Source organism: Tiliqua scincoides, chromosome 14 (assembly GCF_035046505.1).
Source record: "Tiliqua scincoides isolate rTilSci1 chromosome 14, rTilSci1.hap2, whole genome shotgun sequence".
Classification (NCBI taxonomy): domain Eukaryota; kingdom Metazoa; phylum Chordata; class Lepidosauria; order Squamata; family Scincidae; genus Tiliqua; species Tiliqua scincoides.
This window is the reverse complement of record NC_089834.1, coordinates 7,815,263-7,827,632: the sequence shown is the minus strand read 5'-3', so window position 1 is coordinate 7,827,632 and position 12,370 is coordinate 7,815,263. Positions and strand designations below refer to the sequence as shown.

General features: G+C 46.6%; 2 pseudogenes; one reads left to right on the top strand and one right to left on the bottom strand.

Moving 5' to 3' along the window:
* Positions 1-1,192: 1,192 nt before the first annotated feature.
* LOC136634539 (5S ribosomal RNA) lies at positions 1,193-1,311 on the bottom strand (annotated as a pseudogene).
* Positions 1,312-2,990: 1,679 nt separating this feature from the next.
* LOC136634873 (5S ribosomal RNA) lies at positions 2,991-3,110 on the top strand (annotated as a pseudogene).
* The last annotated feature ends 9,260 nt before the right edge of the window (positions 3,111-12,370 follow it).

The window sequence follows — 12,370 nt, the reverse complement described above, 5'->3', positions numbered from 1 at the left end:
TTTTAATAACACAAAGTACATTAATATAAATATACATATATTGGGACAGAAATGTCTGGATACACACACACACACACAAACCAGATACAAAAGTCCAGTATTTGGACACATTTGTGGATGGGCAGGTAAGTCATAGGACTACTGCATCCTGGCCAGTTGTGTCCCAGTCAAAGTGGACTGAGGCAATCATTTGGGATGGAGAACTGGGGGAGTGCCCTCACCACCCTCCTCCCACCACCTTGTCCTCAACTGCCTCTAATGTTCCTCTGCACTGACGTTCTGGATTTGAAAAGACCGGAGGAAGTGGAAGGAAGGAGTGTGGTGGGGTAGAACATTTCCTAAGGAACGGTTTAGGCCAGACATTTTCAACCTCTGCGCCGTGGCACACTGGTGTGCCACGAATGGTCCCCCAGGCGTGCCACAGGAGTTTGGTGGAGGGTCATTTATTAATAGGACCATTGGGGGATACGAGCTGCCCACCAAGAGCATGGTGTGCCTTGTCAATTGTCGAAAACTGATGGTGTGCCTTGACAATTTTAGCACCTTGCCAGTGTGCCATGAGACGAAAAAGGTTGAAAATCACTGCTTTAGGTCATGATTCTAGTCTACTCCACTTTTCTCCATCTTTCATTGTCTCTCGGGCAGCCCTTCAGGGGTGCCTGAGTTTCCTGTGTGGAAATCCTAGAGACCAGTGGTTCCCAAACTGTGAGCAGTGGCTCCCTGGGGAGCTGTGGTAAGCCTGCTAGAGGAGTCATGAAATCCTCACAAAACTTGCGACAATGCATAGGATCGTAGCCCTAATGGGGAGCCTCGGCAAATGGCCCATTAGGTCAAGGGACCCACCAGCTGAAAAAGTTTGGGAACCACTGCTGGAGACCATCTGTCTGGGTTGACAGCATCAACCTTGATGACCCAAGGGTTTGAGGCAGCATAAGGCAACTTCCTTGGGAATGATGACAGCCTAGGCTTTAACATATGCCCTTAGGCAAATTTCTTGTTTTGCCTTCTCCTGAGCCTGATGCTTCTTTTCAGGTAAGGTCTGACAAAAGGCTGCAGCTGTGCACCCCTGCTATAGATATCCTGGAGTTCTCCCCCCTCCCTGACTACACCCCTACCAATGCCACCTTAAGCTATTGGGGGAGGGCACTCACTCTCTGGTTGGCAACCTTCAGTCTCGAAAGACTAAGGTATAAGCCTACAGCACCCAGTATTCCCAGGCGGTCTCCCATCCAAGTACTAACTAGGCCTGACCCTGCTTAGCTTCCGAGATCAGACAAGATCAGGCATCTGCAGGGTAACATGGCTGAATGCCTCTTCATCCAAAACATTTTCCCTGAACATAGCAAAAAGCTAACATACCAGGATAAAGGGCTCATATGGACAAGCTATTATGATGGTTGCCAAACTCTGTTTCTAATTGTTTTGGCTAACAGAGCTTTTCCCCCACGATAAGCAGTAAAGTCAACTTGAGTTAATCCTTTCTGCGAACTGATAGGAGCCCTGGTTTATCTGATCCAGAAACGACAGGAGAATAGGCATGTGGGGAGGCTGATTTTCATGACGGTGGAAGCCAAGAATCTTTTGCATCACTGGGTGGACCACAAAAAAAAACAACACCAAACAAAAGAGTCCCCAACCCTACTGGTTAGTTATCTTCTTGCCCCATGAAACAGGCATGGCTCTCCATGCAAATTTTGAGTCAACATTACTGCACGCTACTGCAAACAAACGCCTTGTTGATTCAGAGAGGTCGGCGGGGAGGTATATTTCCGTCAAGATGGTTCCTGCTGAGGTATCCGAATTCCATCTGCTGGCTCAGTGGAGAGCATGGCACATTTCCCTAAGCCTGCAAACAGAACATTCAAATAGGCTGCCTCGGGCTGGTTGGGTTGAACTCATTGCTCGGTGGTAAAACACATGTTTTGCATGTAGATGGTCCCAGGTTCAGAACCCTGACATCTCTGGGGATAAAGACCCTTGTCTGAAAGTCCAGAAAGCTGTATCTGGTTAGTGTAGACCAGGGGTGTCAAACATAAGGTCAAATGTGGGCCCCAGAAGAAATATATTCGGCCCTTGTTATAATTAGGCTTTCTCAGCTTGATAATTGGGCTCTCTCGTATCTTGAAAACATGGACAAGATTTGCACATTTTCTCTTCTGTCATTTGCAGCGAATGAGTGTCTATGTGAGAACAAAGAGCTTATTTCTGGTCATCATCTGCTTAACGATGTCACTTTCTGTGGAACGATGTCACTTCCGGCCCTCAGCAGGTGCCATGAAGCCTAACTTTGGCCCTCTGTATGAAATGAGTTTGACGTCCCTGGTGTAGACCATGCTGAGCTAGGAAGACCACCAGTCTGCCTCAAAGTAGGGCAACTACATCAGTGCAAATGCAATGCAATTGGTTTGATTGCAATCTGTCAGGCAATAGAGACAGTGTTAGCCCTAGCTTTTGAGTGGGTGGGGGGGGGGCTCTTGGGTAAAAAGTCTACCAAGGCCTTCAGCGGTTCACTCACTTAGGGGTTCAACCAACCCTTAAGCCAGACAATTTCCAACGTTTTTCTTCTCATGGCACAGACCTCTATGGTCTTCACCTCTTGCGATGTCACTTCAGGCTTCCAGGAAACTCATCTGGGTTCTATGGATTCATCCCTGTGATGTGGATGTAGATTCCTGAATCCACAGGGAGACCCATCCCTGTGTTTTCAGGGCAACTGCCTGTAGTAACAAATTGTCACTCTTCCTCCCCCAGCTTGTTACAATTCATTACTACAGACAGTTGCCCTGGAATCAGAGCCACAGGATCCGAATGGGTTTTTCAGCTATTTTCAATACTGGGTTCCAAACACACACTTCCCCCGGCACATCTGTGGACCATTCGCAGCACAGTGGTTGAAAATTGCTGCCCTAGAGGCTGCTTCCTGATCTATGAATGCCAAGGGGTGTAGATGGCAGTGCTCCCCAACCCCAAATAGCAGCTTGTTTAACCCTTTATGCACCTAGCCTTACCCTGCACATGCCTGATCTTGTCTGATCTCGGAAGCTAAGCAGGGTCAGGCCTGGTTAGTACTTGGATGGGAGACCGCCTGGGAATACCGGGTGCTGTAGGCTTCTACCATAGTCTTTCGAGACTGAAGGTTGCCAACCATTTATCTGCCCTGTCAGTTTCACAAACCACCAAAAATTGGATCACAACCCATTGGTGGGACCCAGACCCACAGTCTGGGAACTCCATCCCAAAGGATTGCATTTTAAAAGCTGAGACAGGTACTAACACTTGCGAAAGGAAAGGCTGTTATGCAAGCAAACCCATAAAGCAGGGGTCTTCAAACCCTGACCTGGGGGCCTCTATTGGCCCACGGCCAACCTCTGATCCCAGTTGACCAAACACAACCGGAGTTGTGCTTGTGGGGTGGTAGAATGGAAGCCCATTTAAGTGTGTGCTTTATTTCTTGGGCTGTGTTGGTGCTTGGAGAAATCCTGGACATTTGAGCCCCTTCATTCATTCATCTAAGTTCCCTCTCTAATGTATTTATTTAAATTTTATATTTAATTTTTTTTCCCCGGCCCTCGACACTGCGCCAGATATTTGATGGCCAGAAAGTTTAGAGACCCCTGCCGTAAAGGAACACGTTCCCTTAAATCAAATTTTAAAATAAAGGCACGAACGCTTTCCACACACTTTCCTCAAGGGCACAGTGACAATGTTATAACCTCTACCCAATTCCGCAGGCCTCTTTCAGCCCATGTTCTGGCCTCCATAATCAGGGATCAGTGACTAAAGTCCCCGGGGCTCATTGGCTTATGCTATTTTTTTCTTCTTTCTGTCTCCAGGACAGCATTTCAAGGCGAAACGAGATCCAGCAATTTTTAAAGATGCGGATTCCTTAATCATCCATGCCGGCACAATGTCACCGCATCTTGATCTGGGACATAAGCCCCAAAGATGGGAAAAATACGAGGAGATTTGTGTTGCTAAGGAATAAATGAGGGCATAGATCCTCCCCTAGTGCAACATCTGTCTGGTGGGAACGAGCGGCTTGGGACTGTGCCTCACAGTGTTTTTTTTTTGCCCACTGAACAGGGATAGTTGAACAGGTGCTTCGCTGCTCTGATTTACCTGCTACAAAGACCCTCTGCTTTTCTAGCCTCAAGGAGTCCTTGGGCTTTCTTGCTTTACTTTTGTCACCTCTACCGTCTTGAAAAAGGAAATTAGGAATTAGGAAGCAATTCAAATGAGTGAACCTACCGCCCTGGGTTATGCTAGTAAATGCAAAGGATCCTGTTTCTCCAGCTTACTTGCTTCTCAGAAAGCAAATCTTAGACACTTTTGGGGGCGCTCCTGGGCTCTTCCACGATACCCCCAGGCTCCATTCCATAGCACAAGGCTCTATTCTGGTACCTGTTTGCTTCCCCATTTTTCAAGAGTCAACAGTTTTATGGCACCACCTAACCTAACAATTCTCAATGTTTTTCTTCTCATAAGAACAGCCCCACTGGTTCAGGCCATAGGCCCATCTAGTCCAGCTTCCTGTATCTCACAGCGGCCCACCAAATGCCCCAGGGAGCACACCAGATAACAAGAGACCTGCAAGGCATTCTGGGAATTGTAGTTAAGAAATAAGAACAGCCCCACTGGATCAGGCCATAGGCCCATCTAGTCCAGCTTCCTGTATCTTACAGTAGCCAACCAAATGCCCCAGGGAGCACACCAGATAACAAGAGACCTGCAAGGCATTCTGGGAATTGTAGTTAAGAAATAAGAACAGCCCCACTGGATCAGGCCATAGGCCCATCTAGTCCAGCTTCCTGGATCTCACAGCGGCCCACCAAATGCCCCAGGGAGCACACCAGATAACAAGAGACCTGCAAGGCATTCTGGGAATTGTAGTTAAGAACATAAGAACAGCCCCACTGGATCAGGCCATAGGCCCATCTAGTCCAGCTTCCTGTATCTCACAGTGGCCCACCAAATGCCCCAGGGAGCACACCAGATAACAAGAGACCTGCAAGGCATTCTGGGAATTGCAGTTTAAGAACATAAGAACAGCCCCACTGGATCAGGCCATAGGCCCATCTAGTCCAGCTTCCTGTATCTCACAGTGGCCCACCAAATGCCCCAGGGAGCACACCAGATAACAAGAGACCTGCAAGGCATTCTGGGAATTGTAGTTTAAGAACATAAGAACAGCCCCACTGGATCAGGCCATAGGCCCATCTAGTCCAGCTTCCTGTATCTCACAGCGGCCCACCAAATGCCCCAGGGAGCACACCAGATAACAAGAGACCTCATCCTGGTGCCCTCCCTTGCATCTGGCATTCTGACCTAGCCCATTTCTCATGGTACACTGAGCTCTGTGGTCTTCTCTTTGGTCTTCACCTCTTTTGGTGTCACTTCTGGCTTCCAGGAGACTTTTCTGGGTTCTATGGCTCTGTTCCTAGGGCAACTGTTTGTAGTAAGGAATTGCCTTTTCCTCTTTCTCCGTCGGCCGGCAGTTGAAGAGGGACAGACAATTCATTACTACAGACAGTCGCCCTTGAAACAGAACTGGAAGAGTTCTTCAGCTGTTTTTGAGTGCTGTGCTCCAAACTCCAGCAGGACACCCCCAATGGAGCAGGCCATAGGCCCATCTAGTCCAGCTTCCTGTATCTCACAATGGCCCACCAAATGCTCCAGGGAGCACACAAGACAACAAGAGACCTACTTCCTGGTGCCCTCCCTTGCATCTAGTATTCTGACATAACCCATCTCTAAAATCAGAAGGTTGCACATACACATCATGGCTTGTAACCCATGATGGATTTTTCCTCCAGGAATTTGTCCAATCCCCTTTTAAAGGCATCTAGGCCAGATGCCATCACCATATCCTGTGGAAAAGAGTTCCACAGATTAACTGTGGAATTCTAACTGTGTGATTCTATGATTTATACTAGACAACATTTAAGACAGAAAAACTGAGAGACATCACAAGAAAGAAAGAAAGAAAGAAAGAAAGAAAGAAAGAAAGAAAGAAAGAAAGAAAGAAAGAAAGAAAGAAAGAAAGAAAGAAAGAAAGAAAGAAAGAAAGAAAGAAAGAAAGAAAGAAAGAAAGAAAGAAAGAAAGAAAGAAAGAAAGAAAGAAAGAAAGAAAGAAAGAAAGAAAGAAAGAAAGAAAGAAAGAAAGAAAGAAAGAAAGAAAGAGATTCTTGACACTTAAGGTCAGTTTGGCAGTGGGACAGATTTCCAAGGGGGGGTGGATTCTCCCTTGCTGGAGATGTTCAAGTAGAAACTTGATAGGCACCTGCCAGAAATGCTCTAGGGAGGTTTCCTACTACAGGCATAGGATTGGACTAGATGACCTTGTGTGTCCCTTCCAATGCTATGATTCAATGAAAGTTCCAAAGGGACAATCCGGAATTAACAAGCTGAAGTTCTTATCCAACTGAACCCAGCCAGAAGCAATGCTATCAAATAGATTGCTGAAGAGTGGAAAGCTTTTTGTTCACCCAAGAAATAAGCAGATTTACAGCACAATCCTATGCACGGCTACCCAGAAGTAAGTCCCATTGAGTTCAAGGTAAGTGCATATAGGCTTGCAGCCTGATTTTATTTATTATTCTGGAAATCAGGAACATAAAAAGATGCATCATAGCTTGTTCTTTTGGGATTTATTGTCGATGCTTCTATTTTTATTGTAAATCTCCTTTGGGGACTCTTGAGATGGAAAGGTGGGATGAAAATATTTTAAATAACTAGCAGCCCAATCCTATGCATGTCTATGCAGAGGTAAGTCCCATTAGAGTCAATGCGGCTTACTCCCAGGAAAGCATGGATAGGCTTGGGCTGTGGATAGTGTATGTGAAATAGGAAAACTGGTAATGGGGAAGGAGAGGAAGGTGTCACATGCCTTGAAGCATTCCTTATCTGTCCATTAATCGTGCTGTTTGTGTGTGGTGTGTCCAAATCACAGCCCCTTTTGTGGGACAAGTGGAAGTTGCCTCTGAGATAAATGGGAGGCCTTGACAGAGTTAGCTTAGCTGAAAAGCCCTGCAAAGTTCCCTCGCCAAGATAGGTCACTTAAACAAATAGCTGGAATGGGCTTCAGAGACAGCTCGACACTTTTATGAGGAGGTAAAAAGATTTGTGAGGCAGGAGGACAAAGCCAAGGAGGCTGGTTGGAGATAACCCTGAGGGGCTCCACGCATTGAGCCAAGTGGCGGCTTCCTGTTGTGGCTTCCTGGTCGATGTTTGCGGCACAAACTCCATGTGCAGAACAGAATCCGTGCGCCAGGCACAGCACAGGCCCTTCTGAGCGCAACTCCTGTCTCTGTAAACGTGGGTGAAACGCCAGACAAATTGCTCCATTTGGGTAGAATGGTACGACAAAATTCAGGGCTCGATCCAATGCTCACTTAAGAGAGAGTAAGTCCCACTGAACTAAATGGGGCTTGCTTTTGAGTAGACATGCATGGGGATTATGCCGTTAATCTGACTGAAAAGCAGTTTAACCATCAGAGCTTTCGAGGAGGAAGTCTGGAGATTGCAGCTGAAGAATCACAGAATCTCACAGTTGCGGGATGTCCTGAAGCCCATCTTGACTCTGCTGATTGCAGGAAATCGAGAACAAATGCATTCTCCACAGATGCCTGCCTGGGCTCTGCTTGTAGACCCCCAAAGAGCCCCCGTCCCAGGTAATTGGTTCTATTTTAGAACTGCTCTTACTATTCAGAAATTTCTCCTTGTGCTCAACTGAAATCTACCCTCCATTAGGTCTTGGGCAGCAGAGAACAAGCCATGGCCCTCATCTTCATGGCAGCCCTTCAAGGTGTACAATCCTGTCTCCACACAGTCTGTCTTCTCTAGCTCCACCTTTCCTGGAAGGACTTGTTTTCCAGACCTCTGACCCATCTTCATTGCCACCATTACGTCCTGGACAACTGAGTCCCCGTTAAACGCATCCTAGTATTGGACATTAGTGTCCGTTCTTTTTGCGTCCTGGACATTTGAATGCCAATATATCTATATTTATATTAGATGTGCTTTTTAATTTTTAAAATGCAAAGGTAAGGTTAGGATTAGGACTGGGATAAGATAGGGTTAGGATATAACCAGGTCATGGGGAGAAGCAAATATCCAGGTATGTTCAGGTATGCCAATGACCAGGACACATTTGATCAGGTCACTATCATCTAGAATGCAAATACTCTAGCACAAGGGTGTCAGACAAATAGTCAATAGGGTGGACATGGCCCCCTGGAAGTAATTTATCCACCCCTCATGATAATTGGGCTCTCCCAACGGTATAATAGGGCTCTCTCTTGAAATTAACAAAAAAAGGTGCACATTTTCTCTTCTATCATTGGCAGCTAAGGAGTTTCTTTGTGAGAACAAAGTGCTCATTTCTGGCCATCATCTGCTTAATGATGTCACTTCCTGCCCTGAGCAGGCGCCATGAATGCTATTTGGTCCACTATATGAAACGAGTTTGACACCTTTGCTCTAGTACGTTCATTGCCCCCCACAACGAACAATTCATTCAGACTAAAACAATTTGGTCTGCGGAACTCCTTGCCACAGGAAGTAGTGACGGCACCTTGTCTAGATGCCTTTAAGAGGGAATTGGACAAGTCTCTGGAGGAAAAGTTCATCACGGGTTACAAGTCATGGTAGGTATGTGCAAGCTCCTGGTTTTAGAGGTAGGCTACCTCAGATTGCCAGATGCAAAGGAAGGCACCAGGATGCAAGTCGTGTCTTGCTGTCTTGTCTTGAAGCATTTGGTGGGCCGCTGTGAGATACAGGAAGGTGGACTAGAGGCCTTTGGCCTGATCCAGCAGGGCTCTTCTTATGTTCTTACATCTTAACAGTGTCCCAAAGAGGCAACAGAGAGAGAGAGAGAGAGAGAGAGAGAGAGAGAGAGAGAGAGAGAGAGAGAGAGAGAATTGTGCCTGAGACATGAAATAGAAAATAGGGACCCTGGTAAATAGGGACAGCTGAAACACAAGAGATTTGTGTAGGCTCTGTTCTCCAAAGCATGGAACCCTTCACCTCTTCACCGCTGGTGCCTTCACATGAATATCTGTGGGGAGTGTGCAGCTCAAAAGACATCCCTTTCAAGAAAAAGATGTTCCTTTGATTGGTGGCACCCAAATAAAAGGCGCTCCTTGAAACCAGTGAATTTTTTCATAACTCAAGGTAGCTTGTTTTCTGTTGGACTCCCAGCCTCAGTGTCTAGACCCAGGAGGTTCAACTGATCCTTAGAGAAACAGCTCCGGGCTGCTTATCTAAACTCCAAATTCTGCGCCTTTGATCATCACCCAGCAGTAACAACAAAGCCGTGATACATATGTAGCCGCTTTCATACTCAGCCGTGCAACGCCCTTTGCAAGCCTTAATTAAGCACCGAAACGCCCCTCACTGATTGCCTTCATAATTACCCCACTGTCAGCTTCAAAGCAGCGCCACTTCTCATGAGAAAGCCTTCCCCCATCTCTGATCCAAAGGAGCTCCAAGCGCTCCACGTTCTGTATGTCAAGAGTTCATGCAAAGGTGGAGATGGAATCAGCTCTTGTTGAAGGGTCCTTCTTCTTGACAACTCCGCTTTCCAAGGTTCTGTTTGCAGAAGTCTAGTTTAGCAGGCTCGACGCACTCTGTGCTTCTATGAAGTTGGCCTCACCAGTGGCAGGGTGGAAATGTCACTTGGGGGAAAGGAGACATCTCCAAGACATCAATCCTTGGCATATCTGAGTGGGCCAGAAAAAGAAAGACCACAGCTGGAGGCCGACTGTCATTCCGTGTTGACAGTCTTGAGTGACATGGATCAATGGTTGGATTTGGTACACGTTTTATATGTTCACTAAGCAAGTACACTGCGTAGTAGCAGAACATCCATGTTTGCTTGCAGAAGGTCTCAGTGTCAATCTCTGCCTGCACCTTCAGATAGCTCTGGGGAAAATCCTACCTATGGAAACCCTGAAGACATTTCCGTGGACAATGCTGACCTAAATAAATCAATGGCCTGACAATGGCCATAGGAAGATAGATCCCCATATTTACACTTGTCCATTTCTCAGTCAATCTTTCTAAGGTTTTACCTCCAAGAGGGTTGTACAGAGGGGAGTCTGCCCTCTTTAGGGGTCTCCCAGCCCCACCTTGAATGTTCAGCTTCCATGAAACAGAGAAGAGTAAGTTGCTGTTGTTTGCTTTGCAGGGATATAAGGAAAAGGCATAGAAATCACTACAGATCTCTAGTGGCAGATCACTACAAAACAAATTTGCCTGCACCTTCAGTGTCCAACATGTACAAAGGCCGTAGGATAACTGAGAAAACACCAGGCAATCCTATAGGTTCTGCTATACATGGGCCAAACCTGGAAGTAGGAAGGGATGGATATGAGAGCCACTGACATGATCCATGTGTTAGAACTGGAGACATTTTTATACAATGAGATGAGGGGTGGGATTTAAAGTATAATATGGGCAGCATCATCCCAAGACTTCCTGATGCCTGAGGTAGCATAGTAGATGCCTCGGCCCACTTTCCCAGTGGCATACCAGTCTCCTCTGTTTCTCTTTCTCCTCCCCCTAGATCCTCCTTCCTTATGAGGAAAGGCTACGGTGTTTGGGCCTCTTCAGCCTAGAAAAGAGACGCTTGAGGGGGGACATGATCGAGACATACAAAATTATGCAGGGGATGGACAGAGTGGATAGGGAGATGCTCCTTACACTCTCACATAACACCAGAACCAGGGGACAGCCACTCAAATTGAGTGTTGGGAGAATTAGGACAGACAAAAGAAAATATTTCTTTACTCAGTGTATGGTTGGTCTGTGGAACTCCTTGCCACAGGATGTGGTGATGGCTTCTAGCCTGGACGCCTTTAAAAGGGGATTGGACAAGTTTCTGGAGGAAAAATCCATTACGGGGTACAAGCCATGATGTGTATGCGCAACCTCCTGATTTTAGAAATGGGTTATGTCAGAATGCCAGGTGCAAGGGAGGGCACCAGGATGAGGTCTCTTGTTATCTGGTGTGCTCCCTGGGGCATTTGGTGGGCCGCTGTGAAATACAGGAAGCTGGACTAGATGGGCCTATGGCCTGATCCAGTGGGGCTGTTCTTATGTTCTTATGAAAATCAAGACACCCTAACTTTTCACATTCCTCTTCTTGCTTGGGTGTGATTAGGGCTCAGGGTGGACCTGCTACAAAAATCAAACCAGTTATAAGGGACAATCCTTCAGAGAAACTGGTCCTTGATCATGTACAGTTTTCAGGATCAATGCCAACACTGGACTGGGCTGGCAAACAAACAGGAAGTCAACAAAGTTGGCACAATATTGAGGATTCTGGGTTCAGTACGCCCTTGGTATCCATGGGGGATCTGTTCTAGGACTCCTGTGGATAGCAAATTCCATGGATATTTAAATCCATGGCAGCCAGGGTTATGGCGCTGAAGGGACTCACCTGTGGGCTGCACCAGGCCCTCCTGAGCTTGTACACAGCCTCTCGGCCTCCTCTGAAGGCCTCCTGGACATGATCAAAACTCTCGTCTTTTATGTGCCGGGGACTTCTAGTCACGTCTGTAAGGTCCTCTGATGCCCTCCAGTCGCGGGCTTGGCATCCATGGATGCTGAAATCCATGGATAAGAAGGGTCCGCTGTATATCAATATGCAGGCTGGTCCTGCTGGCGTTAACGTAACTAGCTCTTTCTGGGATCTCCGAGGTGGAATCACTGAGTAAATATTACCTCTTGGGTCATCACAGCTTTCATCTGGGCCTTTTCTAATCTACCTCCTGGACATAAGCAGAGCGTAGGTGAAGTTCATGGGAGTTCTTCTGCGTGTGAGTGAATATAAACTTATGTGCTGGAACAAAGTGTTTAACCTCTGCAGCCCCCCCAGCACCGAGGGACACGTTTGGTATTGTATTTGTGAAATGAAGGACTCAGGCAACTGGTTTGCTGATGACCTGAGTATTTCTCAATCGTGCACGCACGCACGCACATGTATCTGTGAGACACAAATGGCAGGCACACATGGTTTTCTGCGGCAGACAGTTCAGCCACATGAATGTTTTTGCAGGATCTGGTCCATTAGCAATTTTTGGATGGGAGAAAATCCAATCACCCATCCGTGTTTCAAGAACACAGATGTTCACATGCATTTTGTATCAACAGAATAAATGGATGCAGGTGTATACCATAATGGGGGAAAAATAAGATGATATGCTTTAGGAATCATATTTTTTTTAATAGGATGGATAGCAAACTTTCATCCACATGGGATCTAGGGCAGCTGTTCCCAAACTTTTCAGCACCGGGACTCACTTTTTAAAATGACAATCTATTGGGACACCTAGGTTTACAAGACTTTTAAAAAATCTAGGCAGAAATA